Consider the following 22,242-nt stretch of genomic DNA (forward strand, 5'->3'; position numbering starts at 1 on the left):
ATATTGAAAATGGATTGGTCCCCTTTTGCATCATGGTGTTCTGTATAACACAGCTTTTTAGCTTGAAATTTAATTTTGTATCATTCAATGTGTTTCAGGTAAATTCAGAATTCACCCGCATTACCACTATTCCGCTGCTGTCCACATTCATGTCCCAGCTAGATCACTACTCAGAGAAGTTAATGAAGATGTTCAGAAAGAAGGGGGGATCAGCAGGACGCAAAATAAGCCTCATCATGGCAGCCATGGAAAAGGTAAGAGTTGTATTATATAGTGTAGCATTTTCATATCACTATAAATCTCTGCCCCTCTTCCTGCTTTACCTCTCTGCCTCTGTTTGTCTTTACCCTCCCAATACGTTTTTTTTTACCTTACCACAAATTGTGTGGGTAATGGGAGCATGACATGTTCTATTTTATGTGTAGATTGTGAAAGTTTGTCTGTCCCCCATAGGATCCCACTATTGCAACACGACAAGAATGTGTCATCAAAGCACTGTGCGTGTACCTAAATGAAAATCCGGAAAGCTTGATAAAGGACTACCTGGTAAGTTGTAATAGAAAGTATAGACCATAGCAAACTGATAGCAAACTACACTTTGGCTCAAAAATTGACAAGTGACAAGAGTGTCAACCAACTGCCCCATAAGGTCTCATGTTAAATGAGAGCAAACTCTTCTTGAGGAAAGCAGACAGTACCATTTTTTAAAAAAAAAAAACTTATTGTAGTTGTCAAATTATAAACTTTATCCACACTATTTTCACATCTACAATTTCAGCAAAGTCTTAGGATACTGACGGTGTGTTCATTTCAATAATACGACCTACAAGTTTTCAAACAAGTGTCTTGTTCAAGTCATGCTTTTACAAGTTTTTCCTCATTCTGTCTCCAACCATGACTCAGCAGTTTTGTTTTAAAGTTTTTTTCCGCCCAAATACTGCTTTCTAACTACTTGCATGCATTTTAGTGTGAAGATTTCTGCATTGTTGAGTTGCTTTGAAATTCCATTCAGCTTTCAGGATTCACACAGCATTTTTTCTGAAAGAAATGCAATTTTCTATATATTTTTTTAATGTAAGGAATGGGGCTTGGGTGTCAACAGTTTCAGAGGAAGTGAATAAATAGTACAGCATCAAAAGGAGATTGCAGTCAATCGAGAAGATTAGATTCATTGAAATAATTTTTCATTGATGCTATGTTTTCGTCCCATTGTGAGGATGTCGATCCTGGTGAAAGGAGGGGAACGAAGGACATGGTCATGGGAATCTATGTCATCCGACATGAGGGAGCAGAGCCCGCAGATCCACCTGAGGACATTGGAGTAATAATCGAGGGAGTTCCAGTGCTGCAAGATCTGAGAGATGTGGCAAATGCTTGTGCAGTCCTGCTCGGCCTGATGTACAGTTTAAACCTGAGGTATCCTAAGGATCTGAGACACACGTTTGAATTTATTCAGAAAGTGATAATGAAGTTGGATGGCAACAGACTTTCCACAAAGGTGCAGGTCCTTAAAAACAGATTACATGAGTAAGCTTGCCTGCAGCGCACAAGAGCCCTGGCTGAGCTCAGAAGAGTTATCGCTGGAAGTGTTCATGGTTGGCAGCTAAAAACTTCACAGAAACTGGTTGGACTATGTGGTGGGAGTTACGAGTACTTTAAAAGCCACTAGTTCTTCGAAGTTGTGTTGTTGTTTATTGAGCATTGTTTCATTATGATATGACCTTTTTGTTTTTATCCCGAGTGGTGGAGTAAATTGAGTTGTAGAAAAGTCAGTGATCTCTGAAAGCCGTCAAAATTGTGAGAACTTGATAGGTTTGTTTTTGTTTATACATGTCAGAGGTAATTTCATATCATCTCATGCTCAATGAAGTTTTTCCAAACAACTTTTTACATGTTTAAAAATGTGACTGTTGCACTTTAAAAGAACCAAAAGTATATCCAGTAGCAAGTCATTATTTGTATATTTTTTAAATAGTATTTGCTCATTTATTTGATGTTTAAAGTATTAAAAGGATAATGCAGGTTTTTTTTGATGGGGTTGCATAAGGTAATTGTACACAGTCAGCGTAGACGGTGGTCAGCACACCCCCAGTTTGGAGAAGTTAAAGCTATGCACTGTGGAGGGGGTCAGCAGCTGAAACGTATTTTAAGAAGCCGCTTCACTTAAACTGGTATTGATTTTATTAGGTGGGCCCTTTTCCATTTATGTAAAATATATTTTAGCTGCTGACCCCGTCTGCAGCAGTACATAGCTTAGCTTTTGTGCTGGTACTCGTGTCTGCACCTCATAAAACCCCACATAACAAAACCAAACTATTATAGTGCTAAGCACAGATTGTTTATTTTCTTATCCTGAAAACCTGGGGCTTTTGGCCTGTATTCATTGTCACATGCTTCATTTTTCTGACCTGAAAGTTGTTTTTAATAAAATCAGGTAAAGCGAGTTGATTTGTGTTATTTATTTGAACTAGGCATGCTTATAGAACAAAATACTACAACATAAATATAACTCATTTTTGTTTAGTAAATTCAACATAACTGTGATTAGTAAATCCAACATAATTGTTTAGTAAATCCAACATAACTGTGTTTAGTAAATCCAACATAACTGTGTTGGGTGAATTCAAATTGATTGTATTATATAGCATTTAATGAAGATAGTTAGGAGAGATCTGCTTAAAAGCGTGTAGTAATAATTACATCTCTGGTCTTATTCCAATTTATTCAACCTAGTTTCGTGGGACCGGTTGACATAACTAAATTAAGTAAATCTGATGTTTTATTTCTTTGAGTGTAAGGCCGTTTGTGACATTTGACTTGAAAACTACTCTGCCTCAGCTGCCAAGTTGAAATTTCTTCATTGTGTCCTTTCATCATGTTAAAACAAACACCTCAGGGCATTTTGATGCACGCTTAAACAATTATTTCCTGTCCAGAGAGCAAATACTGAAATGGTGGATGATGAATTACATTAGGAAGATCAAGTTTCTTCAGATAATTTGTCTGTATTCAACAGTGTCCATTTTGGCTTTCTCTCACCATTCTAACCACCATGTGTCCTCCTGGACACAGGAGGTGAATTGTCTTTCCAGGGGCTGGCAAACCTGAACTTCTGTACAGGAAACACTCAGAATAGTTAAAGATGATGAATTACATTAGTAAAATCAAGTTTTAGATAATTTGTCTGTGTACATCATATGTTCATGTTTTCTCCCCAAACTAAGCTCATTGGACACAGGAGGTGAATTGTGTTTCTGGGTCTGACAGGTCTGAAATCCTGTGCAGGAAACACTGGCACACCTGAAATCCTGAGGAGGAAGCAGTGGCACACCTGAAGTTCTGTACAGGAAACACTCAGAATAGTTAAGAAACTTGATCTAACTAATGGAATGCATCATGCTTAAGATAATTTGTCTGTGTTTATCATACATTCATGTTCATGTTTTCTCCCCAAACTAAGCTCATTGGACACAGGAGGTGAATTGTGTTTCTGGGTCTGACAGGTCTGAAATCCTGTGCAGGAAACACTGGCACGTCTGAAATCCTGTGCAGGAAACACTGGCACAGCTGAAATGCTGTGCAGAAACACTCAGAATAGTTAAAGATGATGAATTACATAAGTAAGATCAAGTTTCTTAAGATAATTTGTCTGTGTTCATCATACGTTCATGTTCATGTTTTCTCCCCAAACTAAGCTCATTGGACACAGGAGGTGAATTGTGTTTCTGGGTCTGACAGGTCTGAAATCCTGTGCAGGAAACACTGGCACATCTGAAATCCTGTGCAGGAAAGACTGGCACACCTGAAATAATGTGCAGGAAACACTGGAACATCTGAAATCCTGTACAGGAAACACTCAGAATAGTTAAAGATGATGAATTACATTAGTAAAATCAAGTTTCTTAAGATAATTTGTCAGTGTTCATCATACGTTCATGTTCATGTTTTCTCCCCAAACTAAGCTCATTGGACACAGGAGGTGAATTGTGTTTCTGGGTCTGACAGGTTTGAAATCCTTTGCAGGAAACACTGGCACACCTGAAATCCTGAGGAGGAAACACTCAGAATAGTTTAAGATGATGAATTGCATTAGTAAAATCAAGTTTCTTAAGATAATTTGTCAGTGTACATCATATGTTCATGTTCATGTTTTCTCCCCAAACTAAGCTCATTGGACACAGGAGGTGAATTGTGTTTGTGGGTCTGACAGGTCTGAAATCCTTTGCAGGAAACACTGGCACACCTGAAATCCTGTACAGGAAACACTCAGAATAGTTTAAGATGATGAATTGCATTAGTAAAATCAAGTTTCTTAAGATAATTTGTCTGTGTACATCATATGTTCATGTTCATGTTTTCTCCCCAAACTAAGCTCATTGGACACAGGAGGTGAATTGTGTTTGTGGGTCTGACAGGTCTGAAATCCTTTGCAGGAAACACTGGCACACCTGAAATCCTGTACAGGAAACACTCAGAATAGTTTAAGATGATGAATTGCATTAGTAAAATCAAGTTTCTTAAGATAATTTGTCTGTGTACATCATATGTTCATGTTCATGTTTTCTCCCCAAACTAAGCTCATTGGACACAGGAGGTGAATTGTGTTTGTGGGTCTGACAGGTCTGAAATCCTTTGCAGGAAACACTGGCACACCTGAAATCCTGTGCAGGAAACACTGGCACACCTGAAATCCTGCACAGGAAACACTCAGAATAGTTAAGAAACTTGATCTGACTATGTTTATTCATCATGTTTAAGATAATTTGTCTGTGTCCATCAGTACGTTCATTTTCATGTTTTCTCCCCAAACTAAGCTCATTGGACACAGGAGGTGAATTGTGTTTGTGGGTCTGACAGGTCTAAAATCCTGTGCAGGAAACACTGGCACACCTGAAATCCTGTACAGGAAACACCCAGAATAGTTAAAGATGATGAATTACATTAATAAGATCAAGTTTCTTAAGATAATTTGTCAGTGTTCATCATGTGTTCATTTTGGCGTTCTCTCGCCATTGTAGCTTATTTTGGACACAGAAGGTGAATTGTGTTTCCAGGGACAGATAGAATTACATTTTTGCCTAGAAAACACTCACAACAGTTAGAGATGATGAATTACATTAGTTGGATCAAGTTTTTTTTAAGATAATTGGTCTGTATTCAACAGGTGTCCATTTTGGCGTTCTCTCGCTATTCTAAGCTTATTTTGGACACAGGAGGTGAATTGTGTTTGCATGTTTTATGTTTTTTTTGGGTTGGTAGGTTTCCCCAGAGTGGAGCTGCAAACCCAAACCTTGTGATAGTCACAGGTTGTCCTCAACTTGTGGATGAAGCCATCGAACACCTCCTTACCTCGAAGCTATGTGATAACAACAATAATTTACTTGCATGACAACTGTTAATTTTACAGTATACATGGCTTTATTTTTACTGTTACTCAGTACTGAGAAATGTTGGCATTTTGCCTTCCTTTCTGCCTGTTATTTTTCTTCAAACTGGCAACCAAGACATCTCCCTAAGCCATGCTGCGAGAGATGGGCCTGAAATTTCATCAACCCCCTCTTGACCTGGACTCAATGTTGACCCTATAATCTTCACTTCTGAGAATGGGATTATTTCACTGAAAGTAGCTCAAAATTAATATTTTCAGAGACTTGTTATCCAGAGAAACTTGATTACACTCATGTAATTCATCATCTTAAGCTATTCTGATTCTTTACAATATAGAAATTTACATCTGCCAGCCTCTGGAAAGGCAATTCTCCAGTGTCAAAACTGCTCAATATGAAAATTTCAAAACTTAATATGAACGTTTGCTAACAGGGGACTTTTACCTCACAGAAATTTGATTCACCTCATATAATCTATCATGTTTAACTATGCTTGCAGTGAAGAAATTTACATCAAGGATCCCAGCGTCCCTCTGGCAGACATCCGCTTCCTGGATATGAAGACGGATTGCATCCGATTGTGGAGCTACACTTAATTCTGTGTCCTTGTGTTTACAGAGTCGTGGATAAATGGTAATACATCTGACTCCGGTGTCAAACTAAGGGAACAAACACTGCACAGAGCAGACAGGGAGGCTGCCTCATCTGGTATGCTCTGCGGTAATGTATTCAAACAACTCATGATGCTGCAATATGAAGAGGATTTCTCAGTTCTTTTGTGGAGTTTAAATTTTTGGGGGGATTTTTTTACCTACCACGACAGTTTTTCTCTTTAAAAATGAAGATAATGAATGAAGATAACAAAACTAAATAGACAAGCTCATTGGAGTAATTCCCAGACTTGAGCATAATTTGTGAAAACTTGCAAGGATACTGTGTGCCACCAAATTAGAAGAACCACGCTTAATCTGGACAGCTTTAAAACCTATAGAAAGGCCCTCTATAATGCAATGTCTATTACTCCTCATTAATAGAAGGACATAAAAACATGTCAGCATGTCAGCCAGGCTGGCAAAGAGCCAGAACTCTATTGAGCCTTGTATTCTATTCCTATAGAACTAAGAGAGAATTTTATCATTAAAGAACCTCATGAAGTCTTTAATTCTATTAGAGACAAAATTCATGACCCCCTGCCCTTAACAGGCTCTAATTTAACCTCAAATTTAGGGATCATTGGGATCTGTTGAACTTCATGTGTATTTGGATCTTCCTGAAGCTTCAATGATTTCCTCACCCAAACTTGTCTCCAGTTGGAATGCAGCTGGGCTACTTAAGCAGACATGATCTTCACTTCCTGGTCCACAGCAGGAGCGACAGAAACTTGAACAGGATCACAGCAGAGAGGATCACTGATGGCTGTCTTCCATCTTTGGTGGACATGTACAACCAATGCATTAGCAGAGGAGGCAGCATCACGAATGATCCCTAATATCCCTCTCCTGCCATTGGGGAAAAGCAAACTAACGACACAAAGGCATTTGTTACAGCTAGCATACAGAGCAAAAGGCTAGTAATGACCAGATCCAAACAGCATCTGCTGATTTTTTTATAGTTTAGTAGTTAGCGGAATTTAGCAGAATACTTTTTTGCTTGTAAATATAATATCGTTTTCAGATGACAATGTTAACTGAATTGAAATTCCTTCAAAATCTGTGGTCAATCTGCAGAGATGTTGTTGGAATTCTGCAGGCACAGATTCAAGTGGGCCTGATAATGAGCACGTCGTAAAACAGTACTAGCAAGCAAATAAGCACAAGCTATAACCAATAGAATTATAGCAACTGAAATATATAGGAACGCTAGCTAGCCGGATGCAGTAAGACAACCCTCACTCCTTACTACAAGCTAACATTACTTGTTAGCTCTAAATCATGACATGACAAAAGAAAAAAACAACAATCACTGTGAAAAAATAAATCCACTGCTAATATCTACACTAATTGTGTGAAACATAAACCTGAGAATGTCAAACTCACATTTTTACAAGTGCACAAACTAAAAGAAATGTGCAGGAGGTTATCTGCAGGCTGCACTCACTGCTGCAGAGTGGCACACGGAGGTCACTTATACAGCGCATGATCATCATCTGGCAGCTGGCTCTGGGCTTAATCTGCCTCTTTCATGTCTCTTCTGAAGTGACTGTCGCCGACCCCCCGCCACCCCCCCCTCCCCGCCCTTGCCTTTGATCTTTCTCCGTCCATGTTAACTCCGTGTGACCACATCTCAGCACAGGGATCAGCGCGACTTAAGATCTTGCCTGACTTGAACCAGGATGACCATCAGATGTGATGATGTGATGATAAAAATGTGAGTCAAATATTCCCATTTATATTACACGGTGTTAATGTATTTTTTTTCATTGTTATTCAGTTGTTGAGACTCAGAATAATTGTTTTCTGTAGTTAACATGATGTGATTCAGAGCTACTTACTAGCTTATCGTGAGCACTGCATTCTGCTAGCTAACGCTACAGTTTCTGTGCGTTTCGTCGCCATTTTCTGTTGTTTTAAGTACGGAATTCTTGCTAATCGCTATTGCTATCTTATTACACACTCAGTACAAGTTAGCTCTGTATGCTAAATTATCTGTTTATCTAGACTACTATCTGTGTAGATGCCTACCTCTAGCTTTGCTGTCTATGCTAGATTTTCCAACAGTAATCACAAGGCATGTGCATTTCAAGCAAAAAAAGTCCATCATTGTCTACTGGCATCCAGCCATGACCAAGCACTGAAGGGCAGTGCGATCACCCCAAAAGGAGAGAAAGACAGCAGATACTAGTGATGTGTCGGTCGGGAACAATCCGGTTCTTAGAGCCGGCTCTTTGAAGTGAATGACAGGAGCCGATCCAATCGGGGGCGATATGTTGGTTTTTCGGTGGGGGGGTATAGACACAGTGCAGTGAGCACACGAACTGGTGTGAGGGAGAGACAAGAGAGCGAGAGAGCGAGAGAGAGCACTGCTACAAGTCAGACTGCAGGCAGGACAGGTGACAAACATGAGCAACAGAAACTGTAGAAAAATTTGGACACATTTTAATATGATTTATTTATTTATTTTTTAATATTGATAGTTCAAAGGCAGAGTGCAGACTTTGCGAAATTAAAATTTCATATCAGGCAGGCTCCACAAATAACCTGCACAGGCATGCGTGTACTGTTCACCCATCAATTCAGTTAGAGGAGGAAAGACAAACAAGGGAACCTGCTGTTAATGAAGGTACCAGTGTGTCTACTGCTCCTACAATGTCTACGGCATTATCCAGGACAACACCACAGCCACCAAGACCTACAGCCCAGAGCTCTATGACCCCAGTAAAATTAAATAATTTCAAATCAATAAGGCAATATAAACAATAAATATTCTATATAATGTGTATTTGACATTAATAATTCATTTTACACATAAGTTGGTAATACATTTATTGAAGCAACAAAAAAAATCTGAGGAGCCACTTGGGAGCCGAAAGAGCTGACTCTTTTTAGGGAGCCGACCCAAAAGAGCCGGCTCTCTAAAAAGAGCCGAAATTCCCATCACTAGCAGATACGAGGTAAGATAACCCAGCTTGTACTGAGGGCTCCTTCCAGCTAATGGTCACAGTTGTCTAGTAGATGAAATGGGATTCCCTACTCCCTAACCTCCCTCCCTAAGCATAAAGAAATCAGAGACTGTTTGTACCCACATCTTTACAGAGACCTGACATCGCCTTTACAGCCAGGATCTATTTATTACTCTGGCAAAAACAAATTTTATAATTTTATGACTAATAATATTCGAAAAGTATGACCCATCCCTACTAATCATCCTATTGTGTTCTATTGTTCAATAATCACGCACTGTGATGAACCTTTGCATTTTTATACCTTTATTTTCTCATTAGGCTCACGTCACACACCTTTACCTGTACTTGCTTTTAATATAGATTAGCATCCTAAACTCTAGAGGTAGACTCTGCATCTTCTTTTCACACCTGAACACCAAAATAGTCTTGTATACATTTTTACACATTTTTTTTACACAATTTTGCTGGTCTTTCAGCTGGACCTAAAGCAACTATTTTGTAAGGACCCACATTTTTAATGGACAGCCCAAGATTATTCACATCATCACCCGGAGGGTTCAGTCGGTCTCAGAAGCGCCTTTAATTCAGATTCACAGGTGAAATACAATGCAATACAATGCAGGGGTTCAGGCAGCGCCGGGCTCATGACAGACCTTGGGGGGAGGTTCTGGCCAGAGGAGCTAAGAATTGGGTTTTCCAACAGATTTTAAAGGGTAGAGTATCACAATATCACACGTAACCATTGTTTGATTGGATGCTAAGTTCCGTACTAATGATGTGAATTTCAGCTCCCAAGTGGCTCCTCAGATTTTTTTTCTTGCTTCAATAAATTTATTACCAAATTATGTGTAAAATGAATTACTAATGTAAAAAAACACATATAGAATATTTATTGTTTATCTAGCCTATTAATTTGAAATTATTAATTTTTTTATTATTATTAAATTATTTACTGGGGTCATAGAGCTCTGGGCTGTAGGTCTTGGTGGCTGTGGTGTTGTCCTGGATGATGCTGTAGACATTGTAGGAGCAGCAACTGTTGCAGTAGACACACTGGTACCTTCATTAATAGCAGGTTCCCTTGCTTGTCTTTTCTCCTCTAACTGAATTGATGGGTGAACAGTACACACATGATGCCTGATGCCTGCCTGATATGAAATTTTAATTTTGCAAAGTCTGCACTCTGTCCTTGAACTATCAATTATATTAAAATGTGTCCAAATTTTACTACGTTATCTGTTGCTCACGTTTCTCACCTGTTCTGCCTGCAGTCTCTGACTATGTAGCAGTGCTCTCTCTCACTCTCTTGTCTCTCCCTCACTCCAGTTCCTGTGCTCACTGCGCTGTGTCTGTAACCCTCCCTCCCCCCCTCCCCCTCAGTGTGGACACACAGACACCACCGCACATCCAAAGCACAAAAAAGTGAAACAAAACCAAAACAAAAGTACAAAGATACAAAAACAACAAATGCAAAGAATAAATTATATTCCACTCAAATTATTACACAGGCCCTATGTTTTAAGTGCATTATTTAGTTTGGTGATGGCTTGAGGTTAAAAACTATGTAACAGTCTGGTGGTGCATGTTTTAACTGTCCGGTAGCGTCTCCCTGAGGGGAGAAGGTCAAACAGGTGGTGGGTAGGGTGAGATGTGTCTTTCAGTGTCTGATAGTGTCTGTTTTCCGGAGACAACGGGAGGTGAAGATGAGGCCTTTTTGTCTGCTGTAGAGCTGCACCAACCACACCAGACCAGGATGCCGTAGACAGAGGATTGGTAGAAGGACAGCAGCAGATGTTGTGACAGGTTGCACTTCCTGAGAACCCTCAGGAAGTACAGTCGCTGCTGTGCCTTTTTAACCAGAGAGTTTGAGGTCCTCTGAAATGTGTGTGCCCAGAAACTTAAATGTTGGCACCCTCTCCACACCTTCCCTGTATATCTCCAGTGGCTTGTGCAGGAAACACTGGCTGATTCTTTTTCCTCCTGAAGTCAATGATCAAAGGAGACGAAGGAGACTTTGTCTTCCTGGTGTTCAGGGACAGGTTGTTTACTGTACACTACTCTGCCAGCCTGTGGACCTCCTCCTTGTACGCCATCTCGTTTCCACCACTGATCAGGCCCATCACTGTTGTGTCATCTGCAAATTTAATGATGACATTGGTACTGTGGGTGGCCGTGCAGTCATGGGTGTACAGTGAGTACAGGGAAGGGGCTGAGGACACAGCCCTTTGGGGCTCTTATACTCGGAGACAGGGAGGAGGAGTGGTGGGGGCCCCTCCTGACTGACTATGGTGGGTTGTTTAAAAAGTCTTGTATCCATAGGCAGATGTTGTGGTGGAGGCCTAGGTTGGATATCTTGTCAAACAGTCTGCTTGGGTATAAAAGGCAGAACTGTAATCCTCAAACAGCAACCTTGCATATGTTTCATCATACCATCATAGTCATCATACCAGAAACATTATACACCTTCAACTACATTTTCAATGTCTCACAATCATAGATTCAGACATGGAATATTTTTTCAAATCAACATTTCCTGTATTGGTTTGAAATTAAAAGCCCCATAGAGTTTCTGTGGACAGAATCCCTTTTATTTGTTAGGAAGGTTTTTATTTGATGTCTATTATCAAATTGAACTCAAAGCAGAGAGATAAGCAGACTGGCTGAAAACACTACAGCAGCACCATAGTAGACACTCGCAACTTGTAGCAGTTCAGCGAGGTAGCCATCACACACAGGTAGAGGTAGGCAGTCTGGCCCCAACATTAGAATAAGATGCAGAATTTGAAATACACATGGTAAACCTAAGTTTATAATCTACAATAATCTACAGCCCGAGTTGAAATATGTTACCATGGACTGATAGACTTACATTTTTGGCCAGAAAACACTCAGAATAGTTAAAGATGATGAATTACATTAGTTGGATGAAGTTTCTTAAGATAATTTGTCTGTATTCAGCAGTGTCCATTTTGGCTTTCTCTCACCATTCTAAGCCTATTTTGGACACAGGAGGTGAATTGTCTTTCCAGGGGCTGGCAAACCTGAACTTCTGTACAGGAAACACTCAGAATAGTTAAACATGATGAATTACATTAGTTGGATGAAGTTTCTTAAGATAATTTGTCTGTATTCAACAGTGTCCATTTTGGCTTTCTCTCACCATTCTAAGCTTATTTTGGACACAGGAGGTGAAATGTGTTACCATGGACTGATAGACTTACATTTTTAGCCAGAAGACACTGAAAATAGTTAAAGATGATGAATTACATTAGTTGGATGAAGTTTCTTAAGATAATTTGTCTGTATTCAGCAGTGTCCATTTTGGCTTTCTCTCACCATTCTAAGCTTATTTTGGACACAGGAGCTGAATTCTCTTTCCAGGGGCTGGCAAACCTGGACTTCTGTACAGGAAACACTCAGAATAGTTAAAGATGATGAATTTCATTAGTTGGATGAAGTTTCTTAAGATAATTTGTCTGTATTCAGCAGTGTCCATATTGGCTTTCTCTCACCATTCTAAGCCTATTTTGGACACAGGAGGTGAAATGTGTTACCATGGACTGATAGACTTACATTTTTGCCCAGAAAACCCTCAGAATAGTTAAAGATGATGAATTACAATAGTTGGATGAAGTTTCTTAAGACAATTTGTCTGTACTCAACAGTGTCCATTTTGGCTTTCTCTCACCATTCTAAGCTTATTTTGGACACAGGAGGTGAAATGTGTTACCATGGACTGATAGACTTACATTTTTGGCCAGAAAACACTGAAAATAGTTAAAGATGATGAATTACATTAGTTGGATGAAGTTTCTTAAGATAATTTGTCTGTATTCAACAGTGTCCATTTTGGCTTTCTCTCACCATTCTAAGCTTATTTTGGACACAGGAGGTGAAATGTGTTACCATGGACTGATAGACTTACATTTTTGGCCAGAAAACACTGAAAATAGTTAAAGATGATGAATTACATTAGTTGGATGAAGTTTCTTAAGATAATTTGTCTGTATTCAACAGTGTCCATTTTGGCTTTCTCTCACCATTCTCAGCTTATTTTGGACACAGGAGGTGAAATGTGTTACCATGGACTGATACTTACATTTCTGCCCAGAAAACACTCAGAATAGTTAAAGATGATGAATTACAATACTTGGAGCTCATTGGACAAAGGAGGTGAATTATGTTTCTAGATCTGACAGCTCTGAAATCCTGTGCAGGAAACACTGGCACACCTGAAATCCTGAGGAGGAAGCAGTGGCACACCTGAAATCCTGTACAGGAAACACTCAGAAGAGTTTAAGATGATGAATTACATTAGTAAAATCAAGTTTCTTAAGATAATTTGTCTGTGTTCATCATACGTTCATGTTTTCTCCCCAAACTAAGCTCATTGAACAAAGGAGGTGAATTATGTTTCTAGATCTGACAGCTCTGAAATCCTGTGCAGGAAACACTGGCACACCTGAAATCCTGAGGAGGAAGCAGTGGCACACCTGAAATCCTGTACAGGAAACACTCAGAAGAGTTTAAGATGATGAATTACATCAGTAAAATCAAGTTTCTTAAGATAATTTGTCTGTGTTCATCATACGTTCATGTTTTTTCCCCAAACTAAGCTCATTGGACAAAGGAGGTGAATTGTGTTTCAAGATCTGACAGGTTTGAAATCCTGTGCAGGAAGCACTGGCACACCTGAAATCCTGAGGAGGAAGCAGTGGCACACCTGAAGTTCTGTACAGGAAACACTCAGAATAGTTAAGAAACTTGATCTAACTAATGGAATGCATCATGTTTTAGATAATTTGTCTGTGTTCATCATACATTCATGTTCATGTTTTCTCCCCAAACTAAGCTCATTGGACACAGGAGGTGAATTGTGTTTCTGGGTCTGACAGGTCTGAAATCCTGTGCAGGAAACACTGGCACATCTGAAATCCTGTGCAGGAAACACTGGCACAGCTGAAATGCTGTGCAGAAACACTCAGAATAGTTAAAGATGATGAATTACATAAGTAAGATCAAGTTTCTTAAGATAATTTGTATGTGTTCATCATACGTTCATGTTCATGTTTTCTCCCCAAACTAAGCTCATTGGACACAGGAGGTGAATTGTGTTTCTAGGTCTGACAGGTCTGAAATCCTTTGCAGGAAACATTGGCACACCTGAAATCCTGTGCAGGAAACACTCAGAATAGTTTAAGATGATGAATTACATTAGTAAAATCAAGTTTCTTAAGATAATTTGTCTGTGTTCATCATACGTTCATGTTTTCTCCCCAAACTAAGCTCATTGGACAAAGGAGGTGAATTGTGTTTCTAGATCTGACAGCTCTGAAATCCTGTGCAGGAAGCACTGGCACACCTGAAATCCTGAGGAGGAAGCAGTGGCACACCTGAACTTCTGTACAGGAAACACTCAGAATAGTTAAGAAACTTGATCTAACTAATGGAATGCATCATGCTTAAGATAATTTGTCTGTGTACATTATATATTCGTGTTCTTGTTTTCTCCCCAAACTAAGCTCATTGGACACAGGAGGTGAATTGTGTTTCTGGGTCTGACAGGTCTGAAATCCTGAGCAGGAAGCACTGGCACACCTGAAATCCTGTGCAGGAAACACTGGCACATCTGAAATCCTGTGCAGGAAACACTGGCACAGCTGAAATGCTGTGCAGAAACACTCAGAATATTTAAAGATGATGAATTACATAAGTAAGATCAAGTTTCTTAAGATAATTTGTATGTGTTCATCATACGTTCATGTTCATGTTTTCTCCCCAAACTAAGCTCATTGTACACAGGAGGTGAATTGTGTTTCTGGGTCTGACAGGTCTGAAATCCTGTGCAGGAAACATTGGCACACCTGAAATCCTGTGCAGGAAACACTCAGAAGAGTTTAAGATGGTGAATTACATTAGTAAAATCAAGTTTCTTAAGATAATTTGTCTGTGTTCATCATACGTTCATGTTTTCTCCCCAAACTAAGCTCATTGGACACAGGAGGTGAATTGTGTTTGTGGGTCTGACAGGTCTGAAATCCTTTGCAGGAAACATTGGCACACCTGAAATCCTGTGCAGGAAACACTCAGAAGAGTTTAAGATGGTGAATTACATTAGTAAAATCAAGTTTCTTAAGATAATTTGTCTGTGTTCATCATACGTTCATGTTTTCTCCCCAAACTAAGCTCATTGGACACAGGAGGTGAATTGTGTTTCTAGGTCTGACAGGTCTGAAATCCTGTGCAGGAAACATTGGCACACCTGAAATCCTGAGGATGAAACACTCAGAAGAGTTTAAGATGGTGAATTACATTAGTAAAATCAAGTTTCTTAAGATAATTTGTCAGTGTTCATCATACGTTCATGTTTTCTCCCCAAACTAAGCTCATTGGACAAAGGAGGTGAATTGTGTTTCTAGATCTGACAGCTCTGAAATCCTGTGCAGGAAGCACTGGCACACCTGAAATCCTGAGGAGGAAGCAGTGGCACACCTGAAGTTCTGTACAGGAAACACTCAGAATAGTTAAGAAACTTGATCTAACTAATGGAATGCATCATGCTTAAGATAATTTGTCTGTGTACATCATATGTTCGTGTTCTTGTTTTCTCCCCAAACTAAGCTCATTGGACACAGGAGGTGAATTGTGTTTCTGGGTCTGACAGGTCTGAAATCCTTTGCAGGAAGCACTGGCACATCTGAAATCCTGTGCAGGAAACACTGGCACACCTGAAATCCTGTACAGGAAACACTCAGAAGAGTTTAAGATGATGAATTACATTAGTAAAATCAAGTTTCTTAAGATAATTTCTCTGTGTTCATCATACGTTCATGTTCATGTTTTCTCCCCAAACTAAGCTCATTGTACACAGGAGGTGAATTGTGTTTCTGGGTCTGACAGGTCTGAAATCCTGTGCAGGAAACATTGGCACACCTGAAATCCTGTGCAGGAAACACTCAGAAGAGTTTAAGATGGTGAATTACATTAGTAAAATCAAGTTTCTTAAGATAATTTGTCTGTGTTCATCATACGTTCATGTTTTCTCCCCAAACTAAGCTCATTGGACACAGGAGGTGAATTGTGTTTCTGGGTCTGACAGGTCTGAAATCCTGTGCAGGAAACATTGGCACACCTGAAATCCTGTGCAGGAAACACTCAGAAGAGTTTAAGATGGTGAATTACATTAGTAAAATCAAGTTTCTTAAGATAATTTGTCTGTGTTCATCATACGTTCATGTTTTCTCCCCAAACAAAGCTCATTGGACACAGGAGGTGAATTGTGTTTCTGGGTCTGACAGGTCTGAAATCCTGAGCAGGAAGCACTGGCACACCTGAAATCCTGTGCAGGAAACACTGGCACATCTGAAATCCTGTGCAGGAAACACTGGCACAGCTGAAATGCTGTGCAGAAACACTCAGAATATTTAAAGATGATGAATTACATAAGTAAGATCAAGTTTCTTAAGATAATTTGTATGTGTTCATCATACGTTCATGTTCATGTTTTCTCCCCAAACTAAGCTCATTGTACACAGGAGGTGAATTGTGTTTCTGGGTCTGACAGGTCTGAAATCCTGTGCAGGAAACATTGGCACACCTGAAATCCTGTGCAGGAAACACTCAGAAGAGTTTAAGATGGTGAATTACATTAGTAAAATCAAGTTTCTTAAGATAATTTGTCTGTGTTCATCATACGTTCATGTTTTCTCCCCAAACTAAGCTCATTGGACACAGGAGGTGAATTGTGTTTCTGGGTCTGACAGGTCTGAAATCCTGTGCAGGAAACATTGGCACACCTGAAATCCTGTGCAGGAAACACTCAGAAGAGTTTAAGATGGTGAATTACATTAGTAAAATCAAGTTTCTTAAGATAATTTGTCTGTGTTCATCATACGTTCATGTTTTCTCCCCAAACTAAGCTCATTGGACACAGGAGGTGAATTGTGTTTCTAGGTCTGACAGGTCTGAAATCCTGTGCAGGAAACATTGGCACACCTGAAATCCTGAGGAGGAAACACTCAGAAGAGTTTAAGATGGTGAATTACATTAGTAAAATCAAGTTTCTTAAGATAATTTGTCTGTGTTCATCATACGTTCATGTTTTCTCCCCAAACTAAGCTCATTGGACAAAGGAGGTGAATTGTGTTTCTAGATCTGACAGCTCTGAAATCCTGTGCAGGAAGCACTGGCACACCTGAAATCCTGAGGAGGAAGCAGTGGCACACCTGAAGTTCTGTACAGGAAACACTCAGAATAGTTAAGAAACTTGATCTAACTAATGGAATGCATCATGCTTAAGATAATTTGTCTGTGTACATCATATGTTCGTGTTCTTGTTTTCTCCCCAAACTAAGCTCATTGGACACAGGAGGTGAATTGTGTTTCTGGGTCTGACAGGTCTGAAATCCTTTGCAGGAAGCACTGGCACACCTGAAATCCTGTGCAGGAAACACTGGCACACCTGAAATCCTGTACAGGAAACACTCAGAAGAGTTTAAGATGATGAATTACATTAGTAAAATCAAGTTTCTTAAGATAATTTCTCTGTGTTCATCATACGTTCATGTTTTCTCCCCAAACTAAGCTTATTGGACAAAGGAGGTGAATTGTGTTTCTAGATCTGACAGCTCTGAAATCCTGTGCAGGAAGCACTGGCACACCTGAAATCCTGAGGAGGAAGCAGTGGAACACCTGAAGTTCTGTACAGGAAACACTCAGAATAGTTAAGAAACTTGATCTAACTAATGTAATGCATCATGTTTTAGATAATTTGTCTGTGTTCATCATACATTCATGTTCATGTTTTCTCCCCAAACTAAGCTCATTGGACAAAGGAGGTGAATTGTGTTTCTCGATCTGACAGGTCTGAAATCCTGTGCAGGAAACACTGGCACACCTGAAATCCTGAGGAGGAAGCAGTGGCACACCTGAAGTTCTGTACAGGAAACACTCAGAATAGTTAAGAAACTTGATCTAACTAATGAATGCATCATGCTTAAGATAATTTGTCTGTGTACATCATATGTTCGTGTTCTTGTTTTCTCCCCAAACTAAGCTCATTGGACACAGGAGGAGAATTGTGTTTCTGGGTCTGACAGGTCTGAAATCCTTTGCAGGAAGCACTGGCACACCTGAAATCCTGTGCAGGAAACACTGGGACACCTGAAATCCTGTACAAGAAACACTCAGAAGAGTTTAAGATGATGAATTACATTAGTAAAATCAAGTTTCTTAAAATAATTTGTCTGTGTTCATCATACGTTCATTTTTTCTCCCCAAACTAAGCTTATTGGACAAAGGAGGTGAATTGTGTTTCTAGATCTGACAGCTCTGAAATCCTGTGCAGGAAGCACTGGCACACCTGAAATCCTGAGGAGGAAGCAGTGGCACACCTGAAGTTCTGTACAGGAAACACTCAGAATAGTTAAGAAACTTGATCTAACTAATGTAATGCATCATGTTTTAGATAATTTGTCTGTGTTCATCATACGTTCATGTTCATGTTTTCTCCCCAAACTAAGCTCATTGGACACAGGAGGTGAATTGTGTTTCTGGGTCTGACAGGTCTGAAATCCTTTGCAGGAAACATTGGCACACCTGAAATCCTGTGCAGAAAAAACTCAGAAGAGTTTAAGATGGTGAATTACATTAGTAAAATCAAGTTTCTTAAGATAATTTGTCTGTGTTCATCATCCGTTCATGTTTTCTCCCCAAACTAAGCTCATTGGACAAAGGAGGTGAATTGTGTTTCTAGATCTGACAGCTCTGAAATCCTGTGCAGGAAGCACTGGCACACCTGAAATCCTGAGGAGGAAGCAGTGGCACACCTGAAGTTTTGTACAGGAAACACTCAGAATAGTTAAGAAACTTGATCTAACTAATGTAATGCATCATGTTTTAGATAATTTGTCTGTGTTCATCGTACATTCATGTTCATGTTTTCTCCCCAAACTAAGCTCATTGGACACAGGAGGTGAATTGTGTTTCTGGGTCTGACAGGTCTGAAATCCTTTGCAGGAAGCACTGCCACACCTGAAATCCTGTGCAGGAAACACTGGCACACCTGAAATCCTGTACAGGAAACACTCAGAATAGTTAAAGATGATGAATTACATTAGTTGGATGAAGTTTCTCCAGCTAATTTGTCTGTATTCAACATCAGAATCAGAATCAGAATCAGAATTACTTTAATAATCCCCAGGAGGAAATTGCTTTTTCTTACACACAGCTCCAAAAGAGTAAGAATAAGCTTCAAACACGAAAGTAATAATAATGATAATAAGATGTAACCATTTTAGCATTCTCTCGCCATTCTAAGCTTATTTTGGACACAGGAGCTGAATTGTGTTTCCAGGGGCTGGCAGACCTGAACTTCTGTACAGGAAACACTCAGAATAGTTGAAGATGATGAATTTCATTAGTTGGATGAAGTTTCTTAAGATAATTTGTCTGTATTCAACAGTGTCCATTTTGGCTTTCTCTCACCATTCTAAGCCTATTTTGGACACAGGAGGTGAATTGTCTTCCCAGGGGCTGCCAAACCTGAACTTCTGTACAGGAAACACTTAGAATAGTTAAAGATGACGAATTATAATAGTTGGATGAAGTTTCTTAAGATAATTTGTCTGTATTCAGCAGTGTCCATTTTGGCTTTCTCTCACCATTCTAAGCCTATTTTGGACACAGGAGGTGAATTGTCTTCCCAGGGGCTGCCAAACCTGAACTTCTGCACAGGAAACACTCATAATAGTTAAAGATGATGAATTTCATTAGTTGGATGAAGTTTCTCCAGCTAATTTGTCTGTATTCAACATCAGAATCAGAATTACTTTAATAATCCCCAGGGGGAAATTGCTTTTTCTTACACACAGCTCCAAAAGAGTAAGAATAAGCTTCAAACACGAAAGTAATAATAATGATAATAAGATGTAACCATTTTAGCGTTCTCTCGCCATTCTAAGCTTATTTTGGACACAGGAGCTGAATTGTGTTTCCAGGGGCTGGCAGACCTGAACTTCTGTACAGGAAACACTCAGAATAGTTGAAGATGATGAATTTCATTAGTTGGATGAAGTTTCTTAAGATAATTTGTCTGTATTCAACAGTGTCCATTTTGGCTTTCTCTCACCATTCTAAGCCTATTTTGGACACAGGAGGTGAATTGTCTTCCCAGGGGCTGCCAAACCTGAACTTCTGTACAGGAAACACTTAGAATAGTTAAAGATGATGAATTACAATAGTTGGATGAAGTTTCTTAAGATAATTTGTCTGTATTCAGCAGTGTCCATTTTGGCTTTCTCTCACCATTCTAAGCCTATTTTGGACACAGGAGGTGAATTGTCTTCCCAGGGGCTGCCAAACCTGAACTTCTGTACAGGAAACACTTAGAATAGTTAAAGATGATGAATTACAATAGTTGGATGAAGTTTCTTAAGATAATTTGTCTGTATTCAGCAGTGTCCATTTTGGCTTTCTCTCACCATTCTAAGGTTATTTTGGACACAGGAGGTGAAATGTGTTACCATGGACTGATAGACTTACATTTTTGGCCAGAAAACACTGAAAATAGTTAAAGATGATGAATTACAATAGTTTGTTGAAGTTTCTTAAGATAATTTGTCTGTATTCCACAGTGTCCATTTTGGCTTTCTCTCACCATTCTAAGCTTATTTTGGACACAGGAGGTGAAATGTGTTACCATGGACTGATGGACTTACATTTTTGGCCAGAAAACACTCAGAATAGTTAAAGATGATGAATTACATTAGTTGGATGAAGTTTCTTAAGATAATTTGTCTGTATTCAGCAGTGTCCATTTTGGCTTTCTCTCACCATTCTAAGCTTATTTTGGACACAGGAGGTGAATTCTCTTTCCAGGGGCTGGCAAACCTGAACTTCTGTACAGGAAACACTCAGAATAGTTAAAGATGATGAATTTCATTAGTTGGATGAAGTTTCTCCAGCTAATTTGTCTGTATTCAACATCAGAATCAGAATTACTTTAATAATCCCCAGGGGGAAATTGCTTTTTCTTACACACAGCTCCAAAAGAGTAAGAATAAGCTTCAAACACGAAAGTAATAATAATGATAATAAGATGTAACCATTTTAGCGTTCTCTCGCCATTCTAAGCTTATTTTGGACACAGGAGCTGAATTGTGTTTCCAGGGGCTGGCAGACCTGAACTTCTGTACAGGAAACACTCAGAATAGTTGAAGATGATGAATTTCATTAGTTGGATGAAGTTTCTTAAGATAATTTGTCTGTATTCAACAGTGTCCATTTTGGCTTTCTCTCACCATTCTAAGCCTATTTTGGACACAGGAGGTGAATTGTCTTCCCAGGGGCTGCCAAACCTGAACTTCTGTACAGGAAACACTTAGAATAGTTAAAGATGATGAATTACAATAGTTGGATGAAGTTTCTTAAGATAATTTGTCTGTATTCAGCAGTGTCCATTTTGGCTTTCTCTCACCATTCTAAGCCTATTTTGGACACAGGAGGTGAATTGTCTTCCCAGGGGCTGCCAAACCTGAACTTCTGTACAGGAAACACTTAGAATAGTTAAAGATGATGAATTACAATAGTTGGATGAAGTTTCTTAAGATAATTTGTCTGTATTCAGCAGTGTCCATTTTGGCTTTCTCTCACCATTCTAAGGTTATTTTGGACACAGGAGGTGAAATGTGTTACCATGGACTGATAGACTTACATTTTTGGCCAGAAAACTCTGAAAATAGTTAAAGATGATGAATTACAATAGTTTGTTGAAGTTTCTTAAGATAATTTGTCTGTATTCCACAGTGTCCATTTTGGCTTTCTCTCACCATTCTAAGCTTATTTTGGACACAGGAGGTGAAATGTGTTACCATGGACTGATGGACTTACATTTTTGGCCAGAAAACACTCAGAATAGTTAAAGATGATGAATTACATTAGTTGGATGAAGTTTCTTAAGATAATTTGTCTGTATTCAGCAGTGTCCATTTTGGCTTTCTCTCACCATTCTAAGCTTATTTTGGACACAGGAGGTGAATTCTCTTTCCAGGGGCTGGCAAACCTGAACTTCTGTACAGGAAACACTCAGAATAGTTAAAGATGATGAATTTCATTAGTTGGATGAAGTTTCTTAAGATAATTTGTCTGTATTCAGCAGTGTCCATTTTGGCTTTCTCTCACCATTCTAAGCTTATTTTGGACACAGGAGGTGAAATGTGTTACCATGGACTGATA

Source organism: Pempheris klunzingeri, chromosome 12 (genome assembly GCF_042242105.1).
Source record: "Pempheris klunzingeri isolate RE-2024b chromosome 12, fPemKlu1.hap1, whole genome shotgun sequence".
Taxonomy (NCBI): Eukaryota; Metazoa; Chordata; class Actinopteri; order Acropomatiformes; family Pempheridae; genus Pempheris; species Pempheris klunzingeri.